This window comes from Panicum virgatum, chromosome 3N, assembly GCF_016808335.1.
Source record: "Panicum virgatum strain AP13 chromosome 3N, P.virgatum_v5, whole genome shotgun sequence".
Classification (NCBI taxonomy): Eukaryota; Viridiplantae; Streptophyta; class Magnoliopsida; order Poales; family Poaceae; genus Panicum; species Panicum virgatum.
This window is the reverse complement of record NC_053147.1, coordinates 23,152,998-23,166,112: the sequence shown is the minus strand read 5'-3', so window position 1 is coordinate 23,166,112 and position 13,115 is coordinate 23,152,998. Positions and strand designations below refer to the sequence as shown.

General features: G+C 49.3%; 1 non-coding gene across 1 annotated transcript; it reads right to left on the bottom strand.

Moving 5' to 3' along the window:
- Positions 1 to 5,801: 5,801 nt before the first annotated feature.
- Positions 5,802 to 5,873, bottom strand: TRNAG-UCC. Its single transcript has one exon. It is a non-coding gene; the product is annotated as a tRNA-Gly (tRNA).
- Between the last annotated feature and the right edge of the window lie 7,242 nt (positions 5,874 to 13,115).

The following is a 13,115-nucleotide window of genomic DNA, read 5'->3' as shown; positions in this document are numbered from 1 at the left end:
GAGGCGCACGCGAAAGTGAACGGAAACGTTCTAGTCGATTGCGGGGAAAAGGCGGCTTCCGTTGATCAGTTCCTTTCGCTCTAAAGAATCAAAGCCATATGCAATATGAAATTGTAGCAATTCTTCTGTTGGCCGAGGCCAGAATGCAATTCACGTCGACAATAGAATAGCCAGTTCTCCTAAATTCCAATCGAGACTCTGGTCAATGGTTGCTGCCTTGTTGGAATGCGGACCGAGAGATATTGCACGCGGGAAACGTATTTCGTGGGAAATGTGTGTGGTTCTGTTCTGCAGGTAGTTTCAGCTTCTTCTTCTTCTTTTTTGTTCTGAACAAGAGGATGTTCTTTTAAAAAAGTAGGTGTTCTTCAAAGTTTTTATCTTGCTCAAACTACAACATGAGTCACAACAGAGATAAGTAGTTTTCTTCAACAGTAGTACCAAAATAATTAAATTTTTAACACCAACACCTCTTCACATATTCATTTTTTTTATAAAAAACAAGAGGCCTGGATTCCTGTTTTAAGTGGCCAACATCAAGACCCCCACCACTAACTTAACGCGTGAAGAACTGGTAATATCCGGACCGGAGCCTAAAAACTGCCAAGGGACGAAATGCTAACGTATCTCCAGAGCTTCCAATTGATTGGCAGAAGTTTTTCACTTTTTTATAGATAAAAAATTAAGATTGTGATTAATCCGTGTAGATGCAACCACCAAACATTTTGGGTGGCCGGAAGCGAGGAATCACCAAGCAATACGCCAACGCCAACGCCAACGCCAACGCAAATTTTTTAGCCGGTGCTGACCCTGTTGCCGACTTGCCGTGCCGAAGCCGAGCAGGAGCCTGTCGTGGCAGGGCCCTGCAGCTGCCAAGATCCGGCGGGATCACGGACAGACCGACGCGGCGGCTCGGCTGCACGGCCTCCTCGACGTCCTGGACGGCGGGGGACGGTGCCGGTGGACCCTGGCCCGCCTCGCCGCGTCCCGCCGGCCATGGCGTCTCTGCAAGGCGTGGCGCGTCGTCGTCGACGCCTTCCGTTTGCTGCGTCAAGTGACTACCTTTTTTTCCGATAAACATCAGTGACTACTGACTAAGAGTACTTGCATAAAGAGGTGCGGACCGTATCCAGGCTTATCTCCTCAGCGTGGAAGTGGTAGAGAATTAGAGATGAGACGGGGATGGCATGTTGGCAAGGAAAGCCATGGCTTCAGGTCTCCTCGTGAACTCAGGTGATCAGGCAGCGTCGCTTCGCGGGTAATTCTCATCCGGTGGCATGAGACTGCTAGCGAAAGCGAGCATCTGCCTGTGCTCTGTCGATCTGCCCACTGCCGGTCTCTGAATCATTTGAAGATTGAATTGAATCTGCAGGCTTGGCGCCGGCTGTTCTTGGGTCGGACGGCTGCTGGGTCGACGACCGCGCGCACTACGTCGCCTGCGTGAAGACCCAGAGGTCCCGGAGCAGCTCCAGCAGTATCATGAAAAGTTGTGAACCCGTGCTACTACATTGATCAGAGGTATCAAGATTCAGATGGAGTGGCAGCAAATCGTGATTTTTCAGCAGAGCGGAAAATGATTTTGCAAGCTGAACGCAGACTAAGTCATCCGGACACTTTTCGATTGGAAATTCACCGCGTAACATCCAGCGATCCCAGGAAACAAATACTCGCGCGCACGTTAGTTGTTTTTTTTAAAAAAATCAAAGGCAGGAGCACTACCGTGTCATATAAGAAGAAGGTACCTCATATTAAGAGAAACGAGGCCAAAGCATACAATGCTCAGTTAATTTTGGAAAACCGAGCGAAAACCAACACGACGCCACTCCAACACACTCTAGGAAAGGAGCCAACAAGAATCTACCAAAGCCAGCGCCGTCATGCAACACTGATCCACGCCAAAGCTGACGCAGCCCGCTGCAAGCTTGAGTAGAGACTCAGCTCCTCCACCATAGCGCTGTCAATCCCAAGCCACACGCCCATAGTCGTCGATCTTCCGGCCACCACCGCTAAGTAAAACCAAATCTTGACCCTCCAAGAAACCTCAACTCCTCAAACTCGTGGGGGCCTCGCCACATCCACCTCCTTGCAACACAAAAGCAACAACCTTGAAGCGACACACCGTCACTGGACACTGTTTCGCCAAGATTTGCTAAGCCGCCGTGGCTTAAAGATAATCTTGCCACCACCTGGATCACCACCGCACCATAAACGCCGATCCACAGCCAATAGCAACTATGGGCCCTCAGCACCTCCCAACACAGCCACGAACGAGCCACCACCACCCACCGGACCACATCCACCCAAGGCCGTCTTCACCCACCAATGACGACGCACCACCGCAAGTCCAGACCCGGTCTCAAGAAGCGACGCCTTCAAGAAGAACGCGACGCCAATGACGCCGCCAACGCTCATCCACAAGTGGATAGGATTTTCACCCAAAAACCTCTCGTGCAACAGGAGGAGAGGCTCCACTGGCGCCCCCAACGGGGAGAACGACACCCGAGGGCGCCGTCACCATGGCTTTTGCCCGGAGCACACCCCAACCAGCAGCACAAATTGGCCCGCTGCGGCAGCGAGCCGGCGGACGAAGCCGGCGACAGGCACCGCCAGAGAGGCGACCCGGCATGCCCTGCAGCACCACCATGGTGCCTCAGAGCGCAGCCAGTTCACCCTGGCCCCCACCACCATGGCGGAGCCGAACAAGCTGGAGACCCGCCGCCCGCCGCGCCACCGCCGCAGCCAGGCCGGAGCACAGCCGGAAAGCGTAGATCGGGGCTCGGGGGCACCAGAACAGCCCACTTGGGCGGCGGATCTAGCGCCCCAAGCCCCGCCGTCGAAACCTCGGCGTCCCCGCCGCCGCGCCACCAGCCGCGACCGCCGCACCAGCAGCACCGCTGAAGACAAGAAGAGGAAAAAGGGGGGCCACCAGTGTTGCAGCACCGCACCAACCTCCCCCCACCACCCCCGCCCGCCGCCGCTGCAAGCCACCGCAGCTTGCACACGCAAATCGGTGCTCGGGGGCACTAGATCAGCCCACCTGGGCGACGGATCTAGCACCCCAAACACCTTCCCAATGAGACCTAGCAGCGCCGCCGCACCACCAGATCTCGTCGTCGCCGCTGCCGAAGGAGGCCTGCCGCCGCTCGCCATCCCCTTCCACCTCCCGGGCATCTCGTCCGCAGCCCCACCGTGTTGACGCCCACCTCACCACGCCCAGGTCCGCACGGCCGCCGCCGCCTCGCCCAACCTGCAGCGCCACCCGGCCAGAGGACCTTGCCACCCGCGCGAGATCCGCACGCCACCAGGGGAAAACCCTGCCGCCGCCTTCCTCGGGGCCCGCACGGGTTTCCGGCGATGGCCCCTCTAGCAGCGGCGAGGTAGACGAGGGAAGGGGAAGTGGGGGTGGCGGCGCTAGGGTTCACCTCCCGAATCGCCTGCGGGGGGGCGACACGGGGCTGAGCGAAACAAAAATGCCTCGTTTTTCCGCACGTTTGTTGTTCTTCTGCCAAGAAATGTGCCTTCTCTCTGACGGAAGAACAGGTTCACGAGTTTGCTAAACTTGGATCTCCGGATACTTTTGGACAACAATTCTCAGCTCTTTGGGGGTAATTTTAGCTAGGACATAAATGGATTCATGGTTGACCGGTTTAGTAGAAAAATGTATCCATCCTTCTTCCAGCGCGCCTCTGGCCAGGACGGGGGCTTGGGGCCGGAGAGTATCCATATAAAGAGCTAGGGTCGTCGCCGCTTTTCCTCAGGCACCTTGGCACGCTAGCGACGATGGCAACGTCAGGGAAGAAAGCGATGGCCTCGGGCCTCCTCCTCCTCTGCCTGCTGCTCCTGCACTCCGGTAAGCCGCCCATTGCTACTGGCACTACGCATGCGCAGCGTCTCCTCGCCGGCACGTAAATGAAACGAAGGCGTAATCTGGGCGCCGGCGGTGGCTGTTGCAGGCCTGGGTGTCGTCGGGTCGGAGGACGACTGCTGGGTGAACAACAACGCGGACTACCCGATCTGCTTCCACCAGCCCAAGTGCCGGGGCCACTGCCAGGACCGCGGCAAGGCGGACGGGCGCTGCAACCACAAGTTCCCCAACCTGGTGCCCATCTGCGAGTGCCTGCTCCCCAACTGCAAACTCTGAGCCTGACCGCTCTCTCTCCCGGCGTGGCGCGTGCCGCGTGGTACATCTATTTGTTTGGATTTTGGACAAACGTCTCGTTTGTAACTAAGGTGGGAATCTCCTGCCGAATTCCTGTAGGATCCGGGTCGGTTTCTGTAAAACTCGCGCTTTCAGAAACGAGGCCTGAATGTTGATGAATTCTGATCCACTCCATCGTAGCAGCATCCGCGCTGGTCAGTCTCAGTCATGAACATGTGTGTTCAGATTGTAGCGAGTAGCGACCCAGATGTGTGTTCAGATTGTGGGCAACACCAGCTACCAGCCAAAGCCAGCTGAACAGAGCGGATTATTAGCGGCAGTGGCCCATAGCGAACCAATGACAATCACTCGGTTCTGCTGTTCTGCTCCAGCACCAGCTAACAGTATTTTTCTCTCACACCACTCCAGCAGCCTCCAGCTACCAACCAGCCAGCAGTGTTTTTCTCTCACACCACTCCAGCAGCAGCCTCCAACACCAGCACAGCGAACATGGTGAATCTATTCGCGAGCCGCGCCCATGACCATGATCAGTGTTACCATACATGATCTGCCCAGCGATTCGCTGAGCCGCCGGATCCCTCGTACTCTGGACATGGCCAGCGCTGGTCTTTTATCCGGCGATTAGATTAGGGACCTGGTTTAATTGTCTCCCGTAAAATTTTTGAAAGAACATTTGAACATAGACTAATTATAAAATTAATTACAGAACTCGTCTGTAAATCGCGAGACGAATCTAATGAGCCTAATTAATCCGTCATTAGAGGTTGTTTACTGTAGCATTATTGTAGCAATTTAGCGTCTAATTACGGTCTAATTAGATTCATTAGATTCGTCTCGTAATTTACAGGCAAACTGTGCAATGCGTTTTTTTTATTTTGTCTAGATTTAAGTCTCCATGCAAGTGCCGGGAAAAAAAAAATTGGAACTTTGAACACGGCGTAGTTTGGCGCGTGGAAAAAAAAATTGGAACTTCTAAGCTCTATCGGTAGAAGTAACTAATAAGTACAAATAAATGATAATCGAAATCGTCCGAATTGCTTCGAGATCTCGTTTTTAGTTTCTAATCATTATAGGTTTGTGTAAATCAACGTGAAATCTGCATCTACCAGACATCCGCGCTGACAAAAAAGTTTATAATTCGAAATCACATGAAAAGTAGTTTATCTAGTGTCATCCTTTAGAGGCCGCATCGCCCACCAAAATTGACATCCGACACCTTCCGTAAATTTCATGATAATTCGAACTCGATTTCCCAATCCTTCTGCAAATATATCACAATAAATCTTCGGACGCTGGAGCAATTTTATGCAATTCAATAGGCTTTGTTGGCCAGGGTTTAAAACATAGGACCCTGTCGCCCCCCAACGGGCGACAGGGGCCTGTCGCCCGTTGGGGGGGGGGCGACAGGCCCCCTCTTTTTTTTCTCCAGGGACTTCGTTGCAAATTTGAAGAAAAAAAATTATATTTGAGCCCTGTCGCCCCCCATAGGGCAACCGGGGTATATTTTTGAAATTTTCCAAAACCGACGTATATTTTTGAAATTTTAATTTTTTTTAAATATAAAAAAGAAAAAACCGCTACAATCGAAACTAATCCTCTTTGCCCCCAAGAAAAACACTAATCCTCGAATAGGACCAAGAAGGACTGCGTTTGCCGGGAGTCGAACCCGGGTCTATTGCTTGGAAGGCAATTATCCTAACCGTTGGACTACAAACGCTTTGTGCTATAAAGCGCATGATGATATACTAATTACCAATATAGTTATCTCGCCTTTCTGGTATCCTTCCTTTGCGCACAGATGCCAAAACCGAAAGCAAACAGAGTGAAAGCGCGCAGCTTTGGGAATATGTAGCCTTTCACTGTTGGAAAAGAAACCTGCCGGCTCCTAAAAATTCCCCCCCTCTGCAGGCCGCTTTCGTGTACTTCTGATCCTTGAGAGCAGTAGCTTTTTCGCCCTGCCCTCGAATGGGAACTGCTCCCGCCCTCAGCTGCCGCCGTCGACACTGCACGCCATGTTCGGTTTGCCCCTGAAATCCTGAATCATTCAGGAGACCCCTGCACGGATGCCCCGATGCCGTTGCACGTCAAGTCGCCACGCACAGATGTCGCCGGCGGGCACGGAAGCCCCGCACGCACCCCGCCCGGATCAGCGGCCAGCATTCCACCGGCAGTCCGGCACCGGGGGGGTGGGGTCGCTCTAGCTACAATGGGATTCCAATTCCCTAGTCCACTAGCATCACCTGAGCACAGTGCCCTTCGTCCGCGCGAACCGGCCGGCCTGACAGCGACGAGGCCTCAGGGGTTCCTTCCTGCCGATTGCTGAAAACCGAGGGTGCAGAAACAGGAGGTCGGAGATACAGGAACGGAGCAACGGACCCGTGTCGAGATCTCGCCGTCCCGATCAGCTCGCTGGTATGCACAAGCATTGGATCCCCGTGGCAGGTGGTGGATCCAGTGCCGCTAGCTCCAAACAGACTGAAAACGATCTGCGAGCTTCCAGCGGTAGAATCGCTGACGCTAGCTAGCTGTTTTCTTGACCGAACGAAGAAGTGGACAGAGCTCGATCCATCTCTTGAATCTGCTTTTAGCAGATCGTGAGCGGCGAACCCGGGGCCAGCCGTTTGAGAGGCTGCTTGCTGCCAAACTGGGGGATCGGCGATGCGACATGGAAGCTCGATCTATCACGCGCTGATGGAGAGAGCCTCCATGCCGATCGGCATTCATGCGATCCGGAGCTCTGAAAACGCCGTGGCGGCAGGCGCCGGCCGGTGGTGTCGCTGTAGTCATGTGGAGCAAGCCGCGTGCAGCGACGACTGCGCACATTCTCGTGTGAAGTCGTCTCGGCCTTTTCCAAAACTAGCTCGACGAGCAACTTGTTTGCCGTCGACGCCTTCGTCTCCTCATTGACTGGGTCAAAAGTAAATCGCAAATTGCCAGTGGTGTGGTGTGGTGATACCTCTCAGCGATCGAGCTTCTTCTGTTCAGGTCACCGTCACGTCAACCGATGATTAGACGGGATTACTGTCTAATGTCTACTAGTAGTAGTACTCGTGGCCTGTACGTATGCAGACAACACTACCGCACCGACCCCTGCGTGTACGAGGGGTCCCGTACGCACGGGCACGGGCGCGTGTCCCGCACCAGCACGCGGTGCGGCCTGCGGCGCCAGCGCGGTCGTGTTCGTGTCACCTGATGAGAAAATAAAGCCAGGTGTGGTGCCCGTGCCGACGTACCCGGCGCTTCGGCCGGTTCCCGTGCGAGCGCCTGGATCGCCGGCGTGCATCGTGATCGGTCTGTGCGTGGAGCTCGATCATGAGTGCTCAAGCTCAAATGCATGATTATTATTATATTACCCCTAATAATAATCATCATCTGAGATGGCTCTAGCTGGCCCTCTAGTGTGGTCATTAACGGAATGAAGCTAATAATAATAATATCGGTACGCCGCTATGAGTACCTACCACTACAGAGGTGTGTTCATATAATTTAGAGGACTTGCCTGCGTAAGCATTTTATTAATAAGGAGTTACGAGTATTATAATATAAGGGATCTCACATGCCAAAACGCAAAGGAAAAATGCATCAAAATAAAATAAAACAAGACCTCATACTAAGGATAAGCAGGAACCAGCCATTTGGGAACAAAAAAATGTGACAGATCAACCATCCCTGCGGTGATCCAACATTGTCTTTCTTCTTAGATTACATAGTACAACTCAGACATTTACGCATGCACACTCAAATGTTATATATGAACACACGTACGCAAACTCTTCCTCTATAAGTATCTTCGAATATTGAGCCGATAAAAATCCTCGAGATTGAGTAAGTCACCACAGGACTACCACTGAAAGTACAACGTCGTTAAATCCTAAAACATTTGCTGCCACGGTAAGTCGAACCTAGAATCTGAGATGCTACTGAGGCTATTGTAACCACTGGGCTAAAGATCTTTCGCACATTATCTTTCTTCCTCACCACGTTCTCAATCACATGACCTGAATCCATGTGTTTTGCTAGGCTTAGATTATACGTAGCTCCCACGGAATTCTAGCCGACCGATAGAGTAGTAGGGGAAGTATTAGAAGTCTATGTGCCCTAGATTCTTCCTTTGCCTTGGAATGAAGTTGCTTTTCAGGATGCCCCGGCCAAAGCCATGATCCACCGCAATGCCAGCGCTCCAACGGCACAACTTGTGTGAATCATCTTCCATGGGGCCTGAGGCTGACTGAAAGTGTAACACCCCAGTATTAATTTTGTGCTTAATTTGCTAATCATGATCCTAATTTGGTCATTGGAGTTAATTAAGCACGCATAGTGTTCATCAACTTAGCTATGTTCGATCTTGTTTTTCTCCCTAATCCGAGCTCCAAATCAACTTTCGCCCAAAACAAAAGTTGTAGATTTTCTCTTCCTCTACAACTTCTATTTTGGCCAAATTTCAAGTCTCTATATGGAATTTTGAGTTCTGGATGGTCAAAATCGGATCAAAATGTTTCAAGCATGGGCACTGTGCTCCCCTGTTCTTCCTCGTACGCTGCCCATACCACGACCCGGCGTCGACGACTCCACGCGTCGTGCACCAGCGAACCTCGTGCTCCGCGTGCGCCGCTCTTATCCGCTCGCGGAAGCCCTATCCTTTCCCCATCCTCTCCTTCTTCCTCGAGCTCGGACTGAGCTAGACGAACAGAGCCGGCGCCGGCGCCGCGCCAGCTTCTCCCCGCTTCGATTCAACGCGCCCCAACCCTCCTCGCCTCGCCCCGGAGCTCCTCCGCCCCTTCCCGAGCCCGGCCGCGCCCTACCCCGGTTGGAATCGACACCCCACGTCACCAGCCTCCATTAAAGTTTCGTCGAAACTCAGGCCGCCGTCGAACTCCACCTCCCGTCCACCGTTTCCACCAACCCACGGCTGAAATCGACTCCCCTCGACTCCCTAAAGCTCATGCTCTCCTCGTTCTTGCCGTTCCCGCTGTTTCCGCGCTCGTTCTCCAGCCATGCCATCGCCGGCATGCTGCTGCTCGCCGCGAGCCGCGCGCATACGCCCCTGCGCCGTACCGCCGAGCACCCCCAGTCTGCCCGGCTCTGTTGAACTCTCCCGTGGCCGCCCCATCACCAACCTGCCTCGTCGCAGGCGAGGGCGCCGCCGCCATCGCCGCTCGTGCTGCTGCACCGCCGACGCCCTTCCTCCAACCATCCCCGGCTCCAACTCTTGCTTCGATCCGACCCTAGGTGAGCCCCTCGTGCTTCCCCACCACTCCCCGACAGCCGGCACGGCCTTCCCCCACCGGAATCGAGCTCCCTGAGCACTCCTCTGTTCCAAATCCATGTGAGGGACCTTGGGCAAGAATTGAAACAAGTTTAGGGGGTTATCTGCATAGCTATAGACTCAAATGAATAGTGCTGCGAAGGGTTGTTTTGCAATAATTGGCTGAAACTTTTGAAAAATCATAGTAAATCGTAGAAAAATTAGAAAAATACAAACTAAAATTTGTTTGATTCATTGTCCTAATATCTACAACTTTCCTTGCAGGTTGATCTTCAGTTTCTAAATAGTTTTTGCTCTAGTTTAAATGTTAGTTTAAGTGGTTGCAAGCTTTGAAAATGCATAGTAAATAGTAGAAAAATGGAAAAAATGTAAAACTTGTTGGGTTAGATTTTTTTGACATGTATAATTTAGGAAAAATATTTAACATGCTGGTTGTTTAATATTTCTGTAATGTTTTGATTTAATTATGAGTAATGCTTGTTTTAGCTTGTTTATTTAATATCTACAGTTCTGGAAGTTAAAAAATTGTGAAATTAGTGTAGTAGCCCCATAATTGCATGTGTATCTCGCTGTAAAATTTCTAGGCCCATAAGTTATATGCATGGTTGTAGATCTTTAATTGTTCAATTTGTCTTGTTGAGGCTAAAATAAATGCTTTCTGTTAGCAATAAATGTTGGTAAATTATTTTTACACTCCTTATCAGTATCTTATCATGCTAATTAATTTGTCCTATCAGGTCCTTGCTACATGTCAAGTTGTGGCCTTTGTTTGGTTCCCAAATATAGTTGTTCTCTTGTGTGTTGCTAAGAGGTGATTTCCTACATGTTAAATTCAGTAGATAATTCTTATTTCCTGGGTAATCATGCTAACCATGCTAGAACTAGTTTGTTGCTTGTTTTTATGTACTTTGCTTGTGTTTACTGGTTAGTAAATAAAGTCCAGAGCTTACTTTTTTTTTTGCTCTAGGTTTATGCTTAGTCTTCCTAATCATATTAGTCACACTTTTTGTAGGAAACACTTCAAGCTAAAATAAGCCTCGAATCATTTTTCCTGTGAGCCTTGTTTGTTGTGGTTACTCAAATGTTTGCCAATCATGTCTTTCTCTTTAATCGCAATGCATTGCATCATCTGCACCCATGTAATTGTGACCGTATGATTGCCTTGTATGCATTTTAAATGTATTGTGTGTTGTCTTCCTTAAGTTCATGCATTTGCATCGTTGCATATCATCTAGGTACGCTAGATGTGCGGCACGTGGAACCGAATGGCAATGTTGAAGCCGAGCCAGAAGATGGTGCACGGATGGACCAATCCAGAAGATGGAAGGACCGACTGGAGTCATGCTTGGGCCAGAGATGCTATCAAGCTGGAGCAACTGAAGACCCGGCCCAAGGTCGGAAGGGCCCAAGGCCTTGTTTCTACTAACACTGACTTAGTGTTACCCCAGGCAAGCCCCGGAGCATATCCCTTATTTTCAATTACTCCATGTTTTATTTAAAGTATTGTGCATTTACATTGGAGGAATTGATTGGAACTATAGATGCATAATCTTAGATACCCAGTGTCTTACTAGTGTGTTTTATCGCTAGCACTGCTACGCTTAAGTAAATCCCGGTAGAAGACGGGTGATTTCCTGTCACCCGCGAGATATAGGTTTGATACTTCAGTAAGAAAGTAAGAAATAATACTATGAGAATGGAAATGGAGACCAGACGGAGAGAAAGTTGGACATGATCATGGAATAAATGCAAGTTGAGTCTCCGCCTGTGTCGATTGAGGACCGTACCGTTGCTGGCCGTGCTGACCAAGATTGAACAGTACTAACCACATGCCGGAAGTAGGAGGTAGTCGAAACCGGCAAGCTAATTACCTAAATTGCGTCGAAGTCTGATTCTCGACCTGTGGTGCTGGGTAGGGATGACGGATGGGATAGTGGCCCACGGGTTCACGGAGTGTTCGCCGTGTGGGGCTCCTCATCCGGGTGTTTGCGGGCTTGATTGAGACTTCGGGGTAATCATGGGAACAATTGCGTGGTGTGACTCGACGGGGTCGCAATGGGCGTGTGAGTTAGGTCCACATTGCAAGGTTAAATCGGATCGATTCGCCGTGACTCGCAGTTATGAGAACCTTGGTCACTTCGTCGCATCGTAGTAAAGAAATGGAATGAGACTGGAATGGAAAAGTTGAGTTGTATGTTACTAAAGATTAATATGATCAACCATGTATGCTCTAGAGAACTAGGCAAATCTAGTTTATAGCGATTAACTCAATTGACGCTAAAATATTGAAAGTAAGGATCCAATATTAGTAGTTTTTCAGCAAAATAACTCCAGAGCCAAACAACTTTGCATGTCTAGATAATGGGCTAAGTATACCCATAGACGGGTAAGTCTTGCTGAGTATTAGAGTACTCAGGGTTTGTTGTTACCCTGCTTTCAGGTAGCTGCCGTTGGTGGAAGCTGGCTAGGATTCACACCGGTGGGTTCGAAGTGACATCCTCACGTCTTCGTAGTATTGTGATTTTTAAACCAAACTTCTAATTAAATTCCGCTGTATTTTGAACTCTAATATTATTACATAAACTCATTTTGTTAAGCTCTATTTTGTAATTTAAATTTGAGAAATTTATGTCTGCTTGTAATCATCTGCGCTCGCTTTCGGGTGAGACTTCCAGTGTTTTCGATCCTTAACCCAACAGGCTGCCAGATTACACCGTTTTAAGTGCGCGTTTATTTGATTAATGCTTAAGATGATAGTTAGCGCACTTAAACCGGTTTAATTTAGGCGGTTCTGCTACAGAAAGCTAGCTCCCATCAGGCTAAAAAGAGACCCCTGTCATTGGTTTTCCATTAATCGCGCAATCCTTTATTTACGAGGTGACGTATTTGGAAGAGTAATCAGCACATATGCAAGAATGTCACTTCGCGGTCCTTTTCGAGGTGACCTATACTTGGAAGAGCGATTAGCACATACTATGCATACAAAGAGAATCTTGGCAAAAAATCTTGAGAGAGAATCATGCTAATTTGAAGTATTAAATAAAGTCTATTTACAAACTTTTTACGCGGATGGATTGTAAATCACGAGACGAATCTAATGAGCCTAATTATTCTATAAGTAATTTATAATTAGCAGATGGTTACTGTAGCATCACTGTTGCAAATTATGGATTAATTAGACTCATTAGATTTATCTCACAATTTACAACCCATCCATACAAAAAGTTTTATAAATAAATTTTATTTAATAGTTCATGCATGTTTCCAATCATTCGATGTGTTTTTTTTGGTCTAAAATTTTGGGATCTAAACAAACCTTAGGTCCTCTTCTGAATGGAAAATATAGTACGTAAATACCCGTTGATGAGACTGGACCTGACGGAATATCTCGATGGATCATCCAGTTGACGATGTTTAGTAGGCTTTGAGAATCTATTTGGCAGGGCTTCTTGACCAGTTTTAGGTGGAATCCTATCAAACGGGTAAGGGGTAACGACAAAATAGTTCCATACAAGAAGTCCTCTCGAAGCTCCAAACCACTTTACACAGAAAAAAAGAACTAAGAGCATCTCCAAGAGTTTGATAAATTCAGCTTGGTAAATTTTGTGATTTGCCAACTTCCAAAACAATATGCCAAGTAAAAACAAAGTTCATCTCCAATAATTTGCTATTTTAGACTTGGCAAAATATAAA